A 14013-nucleotide genomic window follows, 5' to 3' on the forward strand; every position below is an offset into this window, starting at 1 on the left:
GATCATCTGCAAAGCAAGATAACACTTCCATCCTGGAGAAAGGTGCCAGAGTAAGTAGACAAAACCAAAGTATACAGTAACACAAAGCAACACACAAAAAATGTGAGCACTGGGACCAGAAAGATTGATTTTCATAGACAGCATCTAAAAGGGGACTGAATATAGAGTTCCCCCCATGGCTTGGAGCATTACTTGATATCACATTGAAAAAAATCTGATTTTCTACCAGTGTCCTGAGTATATATGTACTACACACCATCTTTTTGCTGCAGGCAGAGTAGCAAGGAAGGGATCAAGTGAGAATAAGCATAAAGAGGAGTTTATTAATCACCCACTGGTGATGTGGAAAGTATTTCCAGATCGCCAGTGCATCTCTTGCCTTCTGAATTTTACCCACTGAAGAACTTGGGCCAATGGCTCTAAAAATAATGGTTGTTATGGATCTTCCATGAGATGTTGAGGCCACTAGTACAGGTTGAGGGACAGATCTTACCCAAATGAAATGGCCACATATCAAGGCACCCAAGGTCACTGACATCAACTGCCCATGCTGCAGGCTTGCAGCAAGGAGATGGCCCCTTATAACACAAGAGAACACAAACAGAGCACTTCACAGGCCGGCTCTCTGAGCTTTACCCTCAAAAAGGGTCCCAAAGATCATATGAAAGTTGTTAGAAGGAGCAAGGTGTTTCCAAAGAACAAAAAGCACTTGTAAGTTTTATTCCTTTCAATTTATTCCTATAAATTTTGCACTTGCTAACCTAAAAAACCCCAAATTTTCAAACTGTTGAAACAAATTAGAAGGATTTCTAGTTTGTCGCTTTCCCACCAAAAAAAAAAAAAAATCATCCGATGAAGAAGCTAAGAGCTAGACATCAGATGATGGTATTGTTTCAGACTGTCAAACCCGATTTAACTCAGAGAAATTCCGGTGCCAACACGCTGCCTCCCGTGGCTTTATTTGTCTGGGCAGGCACTTGACAGCAGCTCAGCCCCGCCAGGCTCACACTCCAGGCTCCAAACGGATCCCGAGCCTCCTCCGGGGAGACAGACGGCGAGTTTTTCACGAGAGCTTGTTACCTCTCGGCTCCAAAGCGAGTCACCGCCTGCTCTCAGGTTAAAGCTCCTGCTGTGTGCCGAGATGCCGAGCGCAAACGCGATTGCCCAGAGAGCTGGAGCCAAGGCGGGGATTCCCCAGCGGTGCTGCGGGAGCAGCGCGGCTCGGGGAGCCCGGGACGAGGAGCTGCCCAGCCCGGCCCAGCCCTGCCCGCGGGCTGGCACCGCCTCAGCCCTGCCCAGCCCTGCCCTGCCCTGCCCGGCACCGCCTCAGCCCTGCCCAGCCCGGCCCAGCCCTGCCCGCGGGCTGGCACCGCCTCAGCCCTGCCCAGCCCTGCCCGGGCACCGCCTCAGCCCTGCCCTGCCCGGCCCACGGGCTGGCACCGCCTCAGCCCTGCCCAGCCCGTCCCTGCCCGCGGGCTGGCACCGCCTCAGCCCTGCCCAGCCCTGCCCGCGGGCTGGCACCGCCTCAGCCCTGCCCTGCCCTGCCCTGCCCGGCACAGCCTCAGCCCTGCCCAGCCCGGCCCTGCCCGGCCCACGGGCTGGCACCGCCTCAGCCCTGCCCAGCCCGGCCCTGCCCGCGGGCTGGCACCGCCTCAGCCCTGCCCTGCCCTGCCCGGCACAGCCTCAGCCCTGCCCAGCCCTGCCCGGGCACCGCCTCAGCCCTGCCCAGCCCTGCCCGGGCACCGCCTCAGCCCTGCCCAGCCCTGCCCTGCCCGGGCACCGCCTCAGCCCTGCCCAGCCCGTCCCTGCCCGCGGGCTGGCACCGCCTCAGCCCTGCCCAGCCCTGCCCGGGCACCGCCTCAGCCCTGCCCAGCCCTGCCCAGCCCTGCCCGCGGGCTGGCACCGCCTCAGCCCTGCCCAGCCCTGCCTTTCCGGGCACCGCCTCAGCCCTGCCCTGTGCGCTGCCGGGCAAGAGGGGCCGCTCCCAGCGAGGTTCAGCCTCCTCTCGAGGCCTTGCTTTACGTTCGCTTAAAAATTAATAGAGGGGAGCATAATCAGAGCTGTGAAATGGGTATGCAGAGATGTGCCCTCCGGTGCGAATGGAATGATAGAATTAGGTGTGCGATTGAGGAAAATCCCTGGGAAATGTGTTGGAGCCCTGGAAAAGGAACACGTGCTAATCGCAGAGAGCCCACCGAGGGCTCGGCTGAGCTCCCCGCAGGGTCACAGCAGCAGCCCCTGCGCCGGGGCGGCCGGAGCAGCTCAGGGGCGGAGGATGCAAGAGATTTTAGTCCCACGGGCAGAGAAGCTGAGCCATCAAAAATCCTCAGCCAGCCAACCTGCGAAGCCTGTCATGAAAAAATACACAAAACCAGTCGTTTGAGCAATGCCGGAGCCTCTGCAGAGCCAGGCCAGCCCCCAGAGAGGGGCGTGATGCCCCAGGGAACCCAGCAGCCCCTCAGGCATCGCCCCCGCTGCAGCCACAGCCACGCGAGCGCAGCCCGAGGGCTCCGCCAGGTAAACATTGACTGCCCAGTCCGGCTGGATCTTCTCCTCCTTGGGGATGAACGAGGATAAGCGAGCTTGCTTTGCAATAATAGAGATTTCTATGTCTCAAACAAACACAAACAAGCAGAAACAAAATAATAATAATAATCATCACCATCATCATCATCATCCAAATAAAAAACCCTCAGAAACATTCTTTTGCCAAAGAGAGTAACCATGAGACATCTTCTCACTGCTTCACTTGGGCATGATGCCAGAGCTGGCTGAACTTCGGGGTGAAGGAGGCAGAGGGGAGAAAAGAAGCATTTTCAAGGTTAGAAACATGTCACTCACCATTTTTCGAGAGAAAATTCTGAATTGTTATTTTCTGGGAAACAGAAGTTTTCATTTTGATTATTTTTAAAAATACCTCTCATTTTTCATTATTTTTCAGTTAAGGTAAAGGAGAAAAACTGATAGAAAATCTGATAAGTGAAACCTTGCTTGACCTTTTCTTTCTCCATAATTTTATTAGAAAGAAGCTGAGAATGCCTCCTCCATAAACCCTCACTTTATACAGCTATTCCAATCTTCCTGTGAAACGATGAGGGGAGGAAGTGAGAAAACCCGAGTCCTAGATCTGAGCAAAAATAAGGTTTCAACAAAAATATATTACATAAAAATCCTACAAGTCATTAATTTCTAAAATAACCCCCCTTTACTTAACAACCTTTTTTTTTATTTATAGGTTCTTGACTACCAGACTGGTATTCACCGATGTTATTCAAATATAAATTCATTCAACAGTCTGTAATTCCTGAAATTATGCATTTAGAGCTTCATTTCAGATGCACTTTATTCACCATTTGTTGTTGTCCTGCTACAAACACGTCCAGCATCCAACCAGGCAGAAAAGCAGCAGAGATCCCAAGCACTCCAGCTCTGGCAAACCTTGGACACCTGGCTCTAGAGAGAAGCAGCATCACTCACATCCTACCTGCCAATTGCTCAGCAGCTTCAGGTGTGTCAGAGAAAAGTGGAATTAACGAACTGCCCTGACCCATTTGTTGATAACTGTTATTAGTTATTACTATTATTATTCCAAGAAATGGGCAAACCTGCCCTGCAGATGCCATCCTTGGGGCACCCACAGGGAGCCCCTCCTCTGCCTCAGCTCTGGCTTCAGGTTTTCCTCCTCCAGGCATTAATTTGGGGTGATCATATCTACCTGACGAGAGCCATGCCCGTGGGTCATCTAAGAGCACAGTGTCCTACAGGACAGCAGCTGTGTGATTTTTAAAAAAAAAAAAATTAAAGCACCATATTGTGCTTCAGCTGGAAGCAGGACACTGACTATGAAAACTGGATGATGTGCCAGCAGGAGCTCTGGAGTCCAAGTAACACAGATTGAATTAACCTCCTGAGGTGTCCCTGTGGGAGAAAACCACAACCATTGCTTCTCCTCAAAGTCTGTGCTTTCCCAAATGCAGCTTTAAATCCAGAGACATGAGAAACGCCCAGGCACTGCAGGCTGCAGTGCTGTACACACAGGGTGTAGCTGCTGCCTGAGGCTCTCTGCACAACTCCCCTGCCTTCACTCTCTGATGGAAATGCCAAGTCAGCAGGGACCATTCAGGAGCACCACGTCCACAGGCAGGATGCCACACAAACCCAGATAATGCAAATCCTCTGCCCACTCCAGCTTAACAGCAAAACTTCTTGACTCTAATGTAGAAACAATGTGGTCCCAGAGAAGAAGCCCCCAGACCCAGCGTTATTTTCCTTCCAACAAGTGCATAAATGTTTCCCTTTAGCAGTGACACAGCGACCATTAGTTAGGTTGATACACAAAGCTGGGAGAATCCCCTGGTTACACAGTGTTAGTGTTGCAGAGACTGTAATTAAACTTCCATTCCTTTACAACTCAAGACAAGTTCCAGACAGTGGGCTGAAAATACATTTCAAACAGATCTTCAACATTCAAGACCATCTGTTTCCTTTTTTTGCGTGAAGTATTTTTATTTGCTGCAAGTAATGAGCTTAAACAGATTTTAGGAGATTTGTTATTAATAAAGGAATGTGAAAAATTTGCAGGAAAGCAAAACCACATTCTGCACCTGGGTCTGCTCGGGAGCCTGGGCTTTGCTTGGAAGACTCTGTGTTCTGCTACATCCTTAAATCCAGATTTAGGTTTCTGAATAAAACAGGTTTCATCTTCAGCACTAAACCACCCTTCATGTAACATTGTTTAGGAGAGGGAGTGAAGAGCAATTTCCACACCTGAATCTTCCCTGGGAATATACTGCCTCACGGGCAGAATGCAATTAGGCAGGCTGGAGTTTGGCCAGGACATTAAGGTTAATGGCCCTACTGCTGCCAAGTGCCACACGATGCTTAATGAGTGCAAGCAGCAGAGGAGCCCACCGCAGGTCTCATCCAGAGCTCGGCATCTCCACCTGCCTCCTGTCCTGCCACAGCTCCCCAGGAGCGCTGTCCCCGTGCGGACAAGGGTCTGCACCAAGGCAGGCAGAGGCAGCCCTGCTGCTCCCCCAGGCCATCCCTTGCACACACCCAGGAGCCAGATGACACCACCAACACACACAGACAGGGATTTAAGTGGGATACATTTCCTATAGGCGTAGATGGTACGATCTTGCTCAAATTATGCCAAGAGGCTGTATCATCACTGGACGTTCAGCAACGGCTTCCTACAACTGACACAACCTTCAGTCAGCGCTTTCTCCCCACATCTATTATTAAAGCTTGGTTTTGGCCAAGGCAGATGTGTGAAATCCATCACACCAACCAGAACAAAATGCACTATCTGCCTCATAAAAAAAAAAAAAAGTAGAGTCCCCTCTTTTGTCTAGGTGCAGCTTTGCTGCTGCTGCCCCTGGGAGCAGCCGTGACCCAGGGGAGGACACAGTAAAGTCCCTGAAGGTGCTGGGAGCACTGTGTTTGAAGTAACCCTGCATGGTGGAAGGGACAGATACCCCATAACTTAAGCAAGAGATTTCCCGTACAGTATCTGTATTACGGACACTGGAGGAAGAGCACCTGCTCTGTGCTGTACACATCCCCCTCACAGCCCCAGGACAAGGACACTGGTCCATCTCTGCTCTGCTGCTGTCACCCACAACGAGTCATTAGCTTTGGGTGGGTGCTGCTTCTAATACCAGTATCTGAACCAAGATTAGCACATGGGTACAGCAGCCATGAAGTGCCAAAGCTGGGCCGTGTCAGCCATTTATTTACTGTAGTCAGTCCCTAAATCTGTTTTGCAGCTGCTGTCTGCATAAATAATGAATAAAGCAATGAATCTGGCAGGGTTACCAAACTCTTTCATTCAGCTGCTCTTGAACCAGTTAAATTCTGCTGCACTTCATCTGCCTGCCTGAGCCCCAGGGAGAAGGGAGGAGAGGGGGCTTTATTTCTGTACACTGCCCTGGGGCGTCCAAAACCAATTCCCTTTCAGCTGCAATCCTGCCTTCTCTCATTTTTATTGAGGCAGGGAGCACGACTGAGACTCTTTTGAGCTACAGTATCTTGCCCTCTTCCAGGCACAGGTCACTGATTTCAAGACAGAAATCTTAGATGCTCAGGTTTTCCTTGTAATGAAAATCTATGTTGCCAATTTTTTGTCCAGGGCGATGCCCCCAGAAGTCCTTGCTATTGTCCTTTCCGCAAGAGCCGCTTCTGCCTCCCTGTGCTACAGAAGGATCACACTGGCTTGGTGGTGTGGGGAGATGCCACCCCCTGCCACGAGGCAGGACCGAGCGCCAGGCAGGACCAGTGGCCACAGGAGGGTCTTGGATGACCGCAGCCTTTGAAGAGCCTTTGGCAGCAGGGTCAGGGGCAGCCTGAGAGGTACGAAGCAGCGAAGGACAGGGCTTGGTAGATCTAATACACAAACAGCCTCCAGATAAATAGCAGCAAAAAAAAGCTGTCTAAATATAAAGCCAGGTTTATAACTAGAAAAACATCTCTTCCAGTTTCAATTAATTGCTGTTTCTTGATTGCATGTACTGCCAAAGCTCTGTTTGCTATGACAGCTTTTTCCAACAGAATGACTGCTTTCTGTGCCATGCATTTTACCATTTTCTTCAGTCCTTATGCCTTTTCTGGATCTCATCATGCTCGTGGCATATTACATGAGTTTCTGCTTGCCCCAGCTGACTTACTTGTTAATAGACCCTCTGTCTTTGGCATATTTTTTGCCATTTCTCCACTGTTGAAAGAAATTATCCTACATAGCACTAAAATCAGTTACACTAATGATCAGCTCTGTAGTATGATTTTTCTTGTTTTAATCATCAGGAAGAAAAATCAGCATGTTCAACATGGTATTCAGTTACCTTTCCAGTCATATTTTTCTGTTTCAAAATCATTTCTATTCTTCTTTTACTCACAGGCTCTCCCAGTTTGCACCTTACACATCATCCTGACATCTTCCTCGTGGCTTTGGGGTTTTTTTTGTTTTCACCCTAAATTTTGAGCTGGCAATCTGGGAGGCATGTTCCTAGAACATATGAGACATCAGGCCTTGCCTTTAAAGCACCAGAATTTACTTTTTTGCAATCCAACTTTTTATGCAGGAGCACTCGATATGCAGCAGTGCACAGGCTGTCAAGGAGAGTCTGACCTGGGACAAATCTCCAATCCGTGCTTCGGGTTTGGAGCCATAAACACAACATGCTGGGAGCCCAGTCCTGCTCTGTCCTCCAAGCAAGCCTCTGTGTTCTCAATGGCAGATGCAATCTGATCCAGCCCACTGCACTTGTTATTAATACAGAGCTAAGGTGTACTTTATCAATGGGTGCGAGTCATTGTTCTCTTCTAGGAAAATTCAAAACAGTTTTAACCACTACCCAAGGAAATTTGCAGTTCATTTATTCACAAAGAATAAAAGCTCATTTTTCCTTGTTCTTAGAAAGCTTTTTAAACTGCCAAAATCTACTTGGGAGCAGGGTAGAAAAGATTTACACAAAAGTCTCAATAAAATTCATTTGGACCTATTTACAAGACAGAATCTACTTCTCAGATATTTTTTAAGAACCCATTAGGAAAGCAGTAAATACATAACCCAAGTTTTAAAAAATAAAATAGCATGGTACTGTTCCCCACATGTCATCCTACTTAACAGTGCTTTCAATGTAGTTGTGGAATTCTCTACATCAGCCTCAGTAAAACTGCACAGTCACTGCATTAGTGCCCCGTGTATGGGCTGGGCGAGAGGCAGCAGAGCACCACTGGGAGCTGCAGGTCCGAGATGAAACATGCTGCAGTGTGAGGGGACGTGTCTGCTGTGCCATGTTCCCAGCCAGGTTTGCTTCCCTCTGTTTTCTCTGTGCCAGTTTCTCCCCTGACTCTGTCCATGCCACATCTGAGCTTGGACCAGTTCTGGATTCAGATGTCAGCAAATCTCAGCTGCCCTTCATCCCAGAGTCAGGTCCCTGGTAGGAAAGGGCCCATCTTATCCACCTGAAGTGTGGGTGAGGTAGGGTAGACAAAGACCTGCAATGTCCTTTCCAAGTGTACTTTTAAGACCGAGCCCCAGGGGGGTTTCCTCTCAGGCCACCCAAGGCTGGCCTCAAATGAGGGCAAATAGCACAGACAGGTGGCCAAAATGGCCTTGAGCCAGCCCAGCTCAGCAGACAAAGCCAGGTCTGTAGGGGATGCAGGAGGCTGCACCTCCCTTGCCAACTCACTCTGCCTCCAGCCTTGCCCAGCCAGGAGCTGCCTCACCCTCTGTCCAGGCCAGGCCCATGACAGCTCTGTGCTGCTCTCCTTGCTCTCTCCTGTCTTCAGCTTCAATCAAGCAGACAGCAGCAAATTGCCAGCAATCACCAGGAAAACCCCTCGGTCAGTTTTGGGCAATGCTTTCCGTGGTCTCACACTGTCCTACTCCATACATTTTGTTAAACTGCTTCTTCCATCTGGTACAAAAGGCAGGTGGATACTGTGCCTAAGAGCCCTGCAACTGTGGCTGCATCAGAGGCGTATTCATGGAAGACATTTGTATCTTTTAAAATAAATACTTTTTTTCTACTGACATTTTCTTTAATGATTTTAATCTCTAGAACTAACTAACTTCCTTCCTTCCTTCCTCTTTCAGCACATATTAGCCTTTCCCTGCCAGATCTTCAGCTGGAATAAATTTGGAGTCCCAACCCCAGTTCATTAGATGAAGTGAACATGTGCGTTCAGTTGAACAGGCGATTCACAGGCTTAATGCTTATAGATGAATTTTGGCTTGTTTGGCTTGAAAAGCTTGGCTTGTGTAGGCCTCCAGCTGCCATTCAAATAAGGACATGCCCAAGTCCAGCCTGTTCAACATACCTGTGCAAAAACGGATTCCCCAGAGAAGCTTTTCCGAAGTAGGAAATACCCAATTTCCCAGGCGCTTGTTCAATTACTGCCTGATATTGTGGAACACAAACATCACTGCATAACACCATTCCTTCAAACACAGAACACTGATGTTTGAGTAACTGGAGCATAAATATGGTTCACCTCAGGCAAGAGATAAATTACATTAATAAAGTGTGGTAGTGTTCTTTAATTACTTTGATTAGGCATGACAGAAGATGGTATTGTTCAGAAAAGCTTCATTTCCTGAAGTAAGGAATCGTCGCTGTAGATCCCAATCTCTGAGGTTCAGGTGGATTTTTGTGCTTTTTTTTTTCACAGAGCAAACATTAGCAGAGGTTGGTGCTGCTGCACCTGTCCTGAGGTGTCCATGACCCATGTCCCTCTCATACCTGGGTTCTGCTGTGCTCCTCTCCAAATGGATCCTACAGCTCTTCATGCTCTGGGGGGGGTTCCACATCTGCACCCTTCATCCCATCAACTTCTTCCAGACTTGTGGGGAGACAGACAGACTGTGACTGGAAGTCCCTCTTTTACAAGTCCATTCCTAATATACAAAGGGAGAAAAATTTTAAAAAATAGTTTTATTATTCACCAATGTAACTCAAAACCTTCCAAAGACCCTGCCAAGTCACCATGCCAGTTCTTGGTAAGACACAAATTTCAGACATGTCTCCCATGATCTCTGCTGTATGTTATTTATTTATTTATTTATTTAAAACATTTGCTGTGCCATTAGATTCAGTAAGACCTGCTGTGATGTTCATGCTTTGCAAATGTTTGAAACTGTGAAGTGTCAGGTCTGGAAGATCTATTTAACAGTGGCTTTGTGGTGCCAGACCTGGCTGCAGAGGATTTGCTCAGGCTCTGAGCCGCTTTCTATTCGAGTCAGACCCCTGTACCATGCTCTCCACTGTAGCCTTGAACTTCAAAAAACTATGTGCAGGTTCCTAATTCACTCACATATATGAATAAATTCTGAACCATACCTTTATGTGCCCAAATATTGCTGTGCAACCTGACTAATCAGGTCCGATACTTGCCTTCAAAAATCAGTGCAAATTCTTCCTTTGATTCTGCTGTAAGGAAATCATACTCGTTCTAAACTCAGCAGCTGATTTTCTACTGACATACAAGAAGGCAAGATGGTGGCTAAAATTTTAAAATGATCAGTGTATGGTTCCAGAGCAGCCCATATCCCCAGAGAGGAGAGAGTCAGTCCTGCCAGAACATGGGCACCTTGCTGTCACAAAAGCCTAGTGCTGTACATCAGCACTGCTAAGGTGAATAAAGTGGTCTTTCTTGCCCATTGATCACACAAATCCAATTTGCAACCTTGTTTTCTCTACATGACAGTTACAGGAGACAGACCTGATTAAATATTTCTGTTCTGATCAAGGAGCTCTCACAGGCAATCCTGTGACTGCACACCAAATCCCTCCCCAGGGCTCGGCTGCACGCTCTGCCTGATGGGCTGTGCTCAGCTGGGCTTGTTGCAGACCTGCTTTGATAGCAGTGCACAATGTGTTTGGAGTTTTAGGAGCAGAGATGTATTCACGTTCGTGCTCCTGTCCTTGAGATCCAGCAAAGATTGCTTGCAGTCGAAGGACACTCAAGGTTTTCCTGAGGCACACACAGACAAGTGTTCACCCACTCCCGAGCCTCTCTCCTCACTGCCTCCCAGTTAAGATGCTGACTGAGTGCTTTATTAATGCCCAGCCAGCCAGGTGTCAAGGCTCCATGTGCTGTCTGTTTACCAAGCAGCACCAAAGACTGTACTAATGAGTCTGATGATATTGAACTCGATTTACATTTCAAGTGCAACCTGTTCCCTACAGGAACTTCCCATGGCAAAAGAACAGCAGCTGATGGAACATCTTTCTTGAAGCCATGCCAATGGCTATTTATTTGTTGTGTTTGTGACTGCTCTGTAGCAGAGATTACAGCCTTGATGTTGCTCTCAGTAGAACGATTGAGGGTTAACTCCTGTGAAACCAGTGCAGCTACCCCAGCATTACATTTGAGATCAGAACTGGCATTAGCAGAGCTGAGTAATTACAGACAAGTAAAGGATGGCAAAACTCATCAGCTCTGCTGTTTTGCCCCAAAACCTGTGGTGCAGGCCCTTTTGGAGGAGTACAACTCGAAGTACTGTTCCCACTGATGCCAGCTGACACCACTGCACTTCCTCTGGCTCAGAGCCTGGTAGCTCAAAGGTAACCAGAGCACAGTGGACTTCCCAGGGTGATCACAGACACCAGAGTACATTCTTGTTTCTGCCCCTCAACCTCTCCGTCATGCTCAGCCCACTGCTGTGCTGCCCCCACAAGTGTGGCAGTCTGCAGCTCAAATCACTTTTCTCATCCTTCAGCTCCTCTTACAATACCCTGACCTCTTTTCATCTCACAGTGGAACATCTGAAGTGCTCCCTGACATGGGTTATTAGATGGATTTGAAAGAAAATTCCCCTGAGAATATTCACCTCTGAAAAAGTTCTTATTGGAAAATTTTGAGTTCCCAATGGGAACAGGGACAACAGGAGGAAAGCAGATTTCATTTTGCTAAAAGTGTTAAATAAGCTTTTGATTCCAAGCTAAGTTATACATTTTCATAAATGGGAACACAATTTAAATTATTTCTTTTTGTGCTAAAAAGATTGTTGTTTTCCTGCCAAAATACCTCATTTTAATTGGTTTTTCTAGGATGGCACTTTTAGGCACAGACAAAACTAACAGCCCTCCAAACTCTATTTTCAAAAAAATCTTTCATTGGCTTTCTTTCAGGTAGTCAATACTTATTACTAGTATTGAAAGAATAAGCAATAAAGGCACTTTGTGTCTCTCCCTTGCTGCCCTTTAATATTATCTGTCCACCAATCCAATTGTTCCATCTTGAAGCATTTCCATTTGCAAACTAAAATTGCATTTTACCACTCGGATGTTCTCTATCCAAATACCGAACAGCTGGTAGCTAAGTATTAATCCATAAAAACCCCAAACCAATATCTTATTAATTCACAAAAATCAATATTCCAGTGCACTTTTTGGAGCCAGTTCATTATGTTTAAGCCTAGATTTATATGCTGCTCAATGGAAAACTATCCAAAAGGTATCTGTTTACCAATAATGAGACAAACTGGTTGCTAAACCTCATTCCACCAAAAACAAGCTTTGTGACAGAACTCTGGTTCAGAGAAAAACAAAAAGTGATCTTCCAGTACATATAATCCTGATGCAGTGGCTACTTCTTCTTTAACAGACAGTAACACAGGTATCCTTTGGTTTTCTTGCTCTCTTTCCCCTGTGGCCAGGATGTTTTTAAAAAAGACCCAGCTCTGTACTTGCCCCAGTGACAATTATTCATGAAGGCTGTCTGTCAATTCAAAAACCCTTGGAAAGGATGTGGCATCAGAACAGGCTTAATTCCAGCAGTCTGGGTGTCCCATCACCTTCCTTTGAATACTGAATCCTGTAAAGGCTGCTTTTCCTAAATAAGTCTAATTTCTTCAGAAATACATGGGGAAAGAAGAACAACCAAACCAAACCAAACAAAAAAAAACCCGTCCAAAGCCTATGGCTCCTGTGGTAGTGTTTTTACCAGCAGTCCAAATGCAACAGCCATTGATACTGATAAGGATTTTTCCACTGGTTTCAGTACATGTACAATCTGAGATCCTAAAAGCAAATGAAGCTTGAAATTCCCAGGAACAGAACTCTACTGTTACCGTCAAAAATATACATGGACATAGATATGTATGTATGCATAGATATATGTATGATAAATGATTATATTTCATTTGCCAAGAATGGCAAAAATCAGTATATTTTTATTTATATATATAAGTTTTTTCATTACTGACTACTGAAGTCTGATCATTTTTCACATGGTGACATCAGGCTCTAAGACATTCCTTCCCTTTCTCTTTAGTTCTGAGAATGAAAGTGGCTCATGAATCATGAAGGTTAAATACAAATAACTTGCATTACCACTCGCAGCAGACATGTGGTTAATTGCTGTCTGCCTTTATTGTTAATTGCTGAACACCAGTGCACTGGCATACCTACCACAGGCTTCTGAAGATGAACAAACTCGGCATATGCCCTAATTGTTTGTGTTCTCTTTACAACACTTTTTCTTCCAAAACAACATGGGTAAAATTCACAGATCCTGCCCCTTAATCTCCTTTCCTTTTTGCTGAACACATAGGTTTGTCTGGCTGGTAATTCCTGTGCTACACCAGGGCAGAGAAGAGACAGGCCAAACAGAAGGACTTCAAACAGTTCCAGTAAATGAATCCACCAGCCCTCCAAGACCAGGATTTCCTCCTCACCCCTTTCCCATACACAAGCTTTTGGATAAGCTGGGATAATTCTGCTTCTGCTTCCATTGAAAATGCTGAGCTGATGTTCCTTCCACCCCCAGAGTATGACATGATCATACCAGACATATCCAACTCAGAAAAAACCCCACAGGATGGAGAAAAAAAAGACTTAACACTCACCATAGAGTGGTTTGGGGAGATGGAGGAGTTCCACCATTTGATCAAACATTTCTTTCAGGTTTAAGTCCTGTTGAAAGAGGAAACTTTCTGGTGAGGAAAGGGGTCCTTCTCCTCAACTATGCTGGTGCCCTTGCAGCCCTTGCAGGATACCTGGGCCCTTCCCAGCCCTTCCCTGGGTTACCTGAGAGACTTCTCATTGCTGCCAAGAAAGTAAAAAGATGGGTCATTCAGGCTCCAAGGACAGGGACCCCCACAGCACATTTGTGCTCTGTGAGACTGAGCCTGGCCAGCCAAGAAGGCAGATCTCCCCTGTGGAGCTAAATACTGATCCTGCAAGGAATTGCCCTCTGCCATGCAGCGCTCCAGCCCTCCTGCAGACACCTCGGCAGCCCCAGCTCTGACTGTGCAAACGCAATTTGAATCACGAGATCAGATGCATTGTCAAAGCATCTCTGAGAAAGAGAGCTGCACAGATGAGAGACAGCACATTCCTCTGATCAAATCAATGGATTCAGACAGGAAAATAGCCTAAGTATTTGCTGGGATGATATACCATCTGCCTGGTGTTTCTCTTGAGTTCCCATATTGGGTTCTTGTTAACTTCCTCTCTGTTAATCCCCATAGGCACTTTTTTTCCTCCCTTTCTCATGACATTA

General features: G+C 46.9%; 1 long non-coding RNA gene across 1 annotated transcript; it reads right to left on the bottom strand.

Annotated features, from left to right (window-relative positions):
- Window positions 1–9245: 9245 nt before the first annotated feature.
- On the bottom strand, window positions 9246–13768 carry LOC125334007. The gene is made up of 3 exons (XR_007207048.1): window positions 13539–13768; window positions 13358–13424; window positions 9246–9403 (listed from the first exon to the last, which is right to left on the bottom strand). It is a non-coding gene; the product is annotated as an uncharacterized LOC125334007 (long non-coding RNA).
- Window positions 13769–14013: the final 245 nt, after the last annotated feature.

This window comes from Corvus hawaiiensis, chromosome 16 (assembly GCF_020740725.1).
Source record: "Corvus hawaiiensis isolate bCorHaw1 chromosome 16, bCorHaw1.pri.cur, whole genome shotgun sequence".
Classification (NCBI taxonomy): Eukaryota; Metazoa; Chordata; class Aves; order Passeriformes; family Corvidae; genus Corvus; species Corvus hawaiiensis.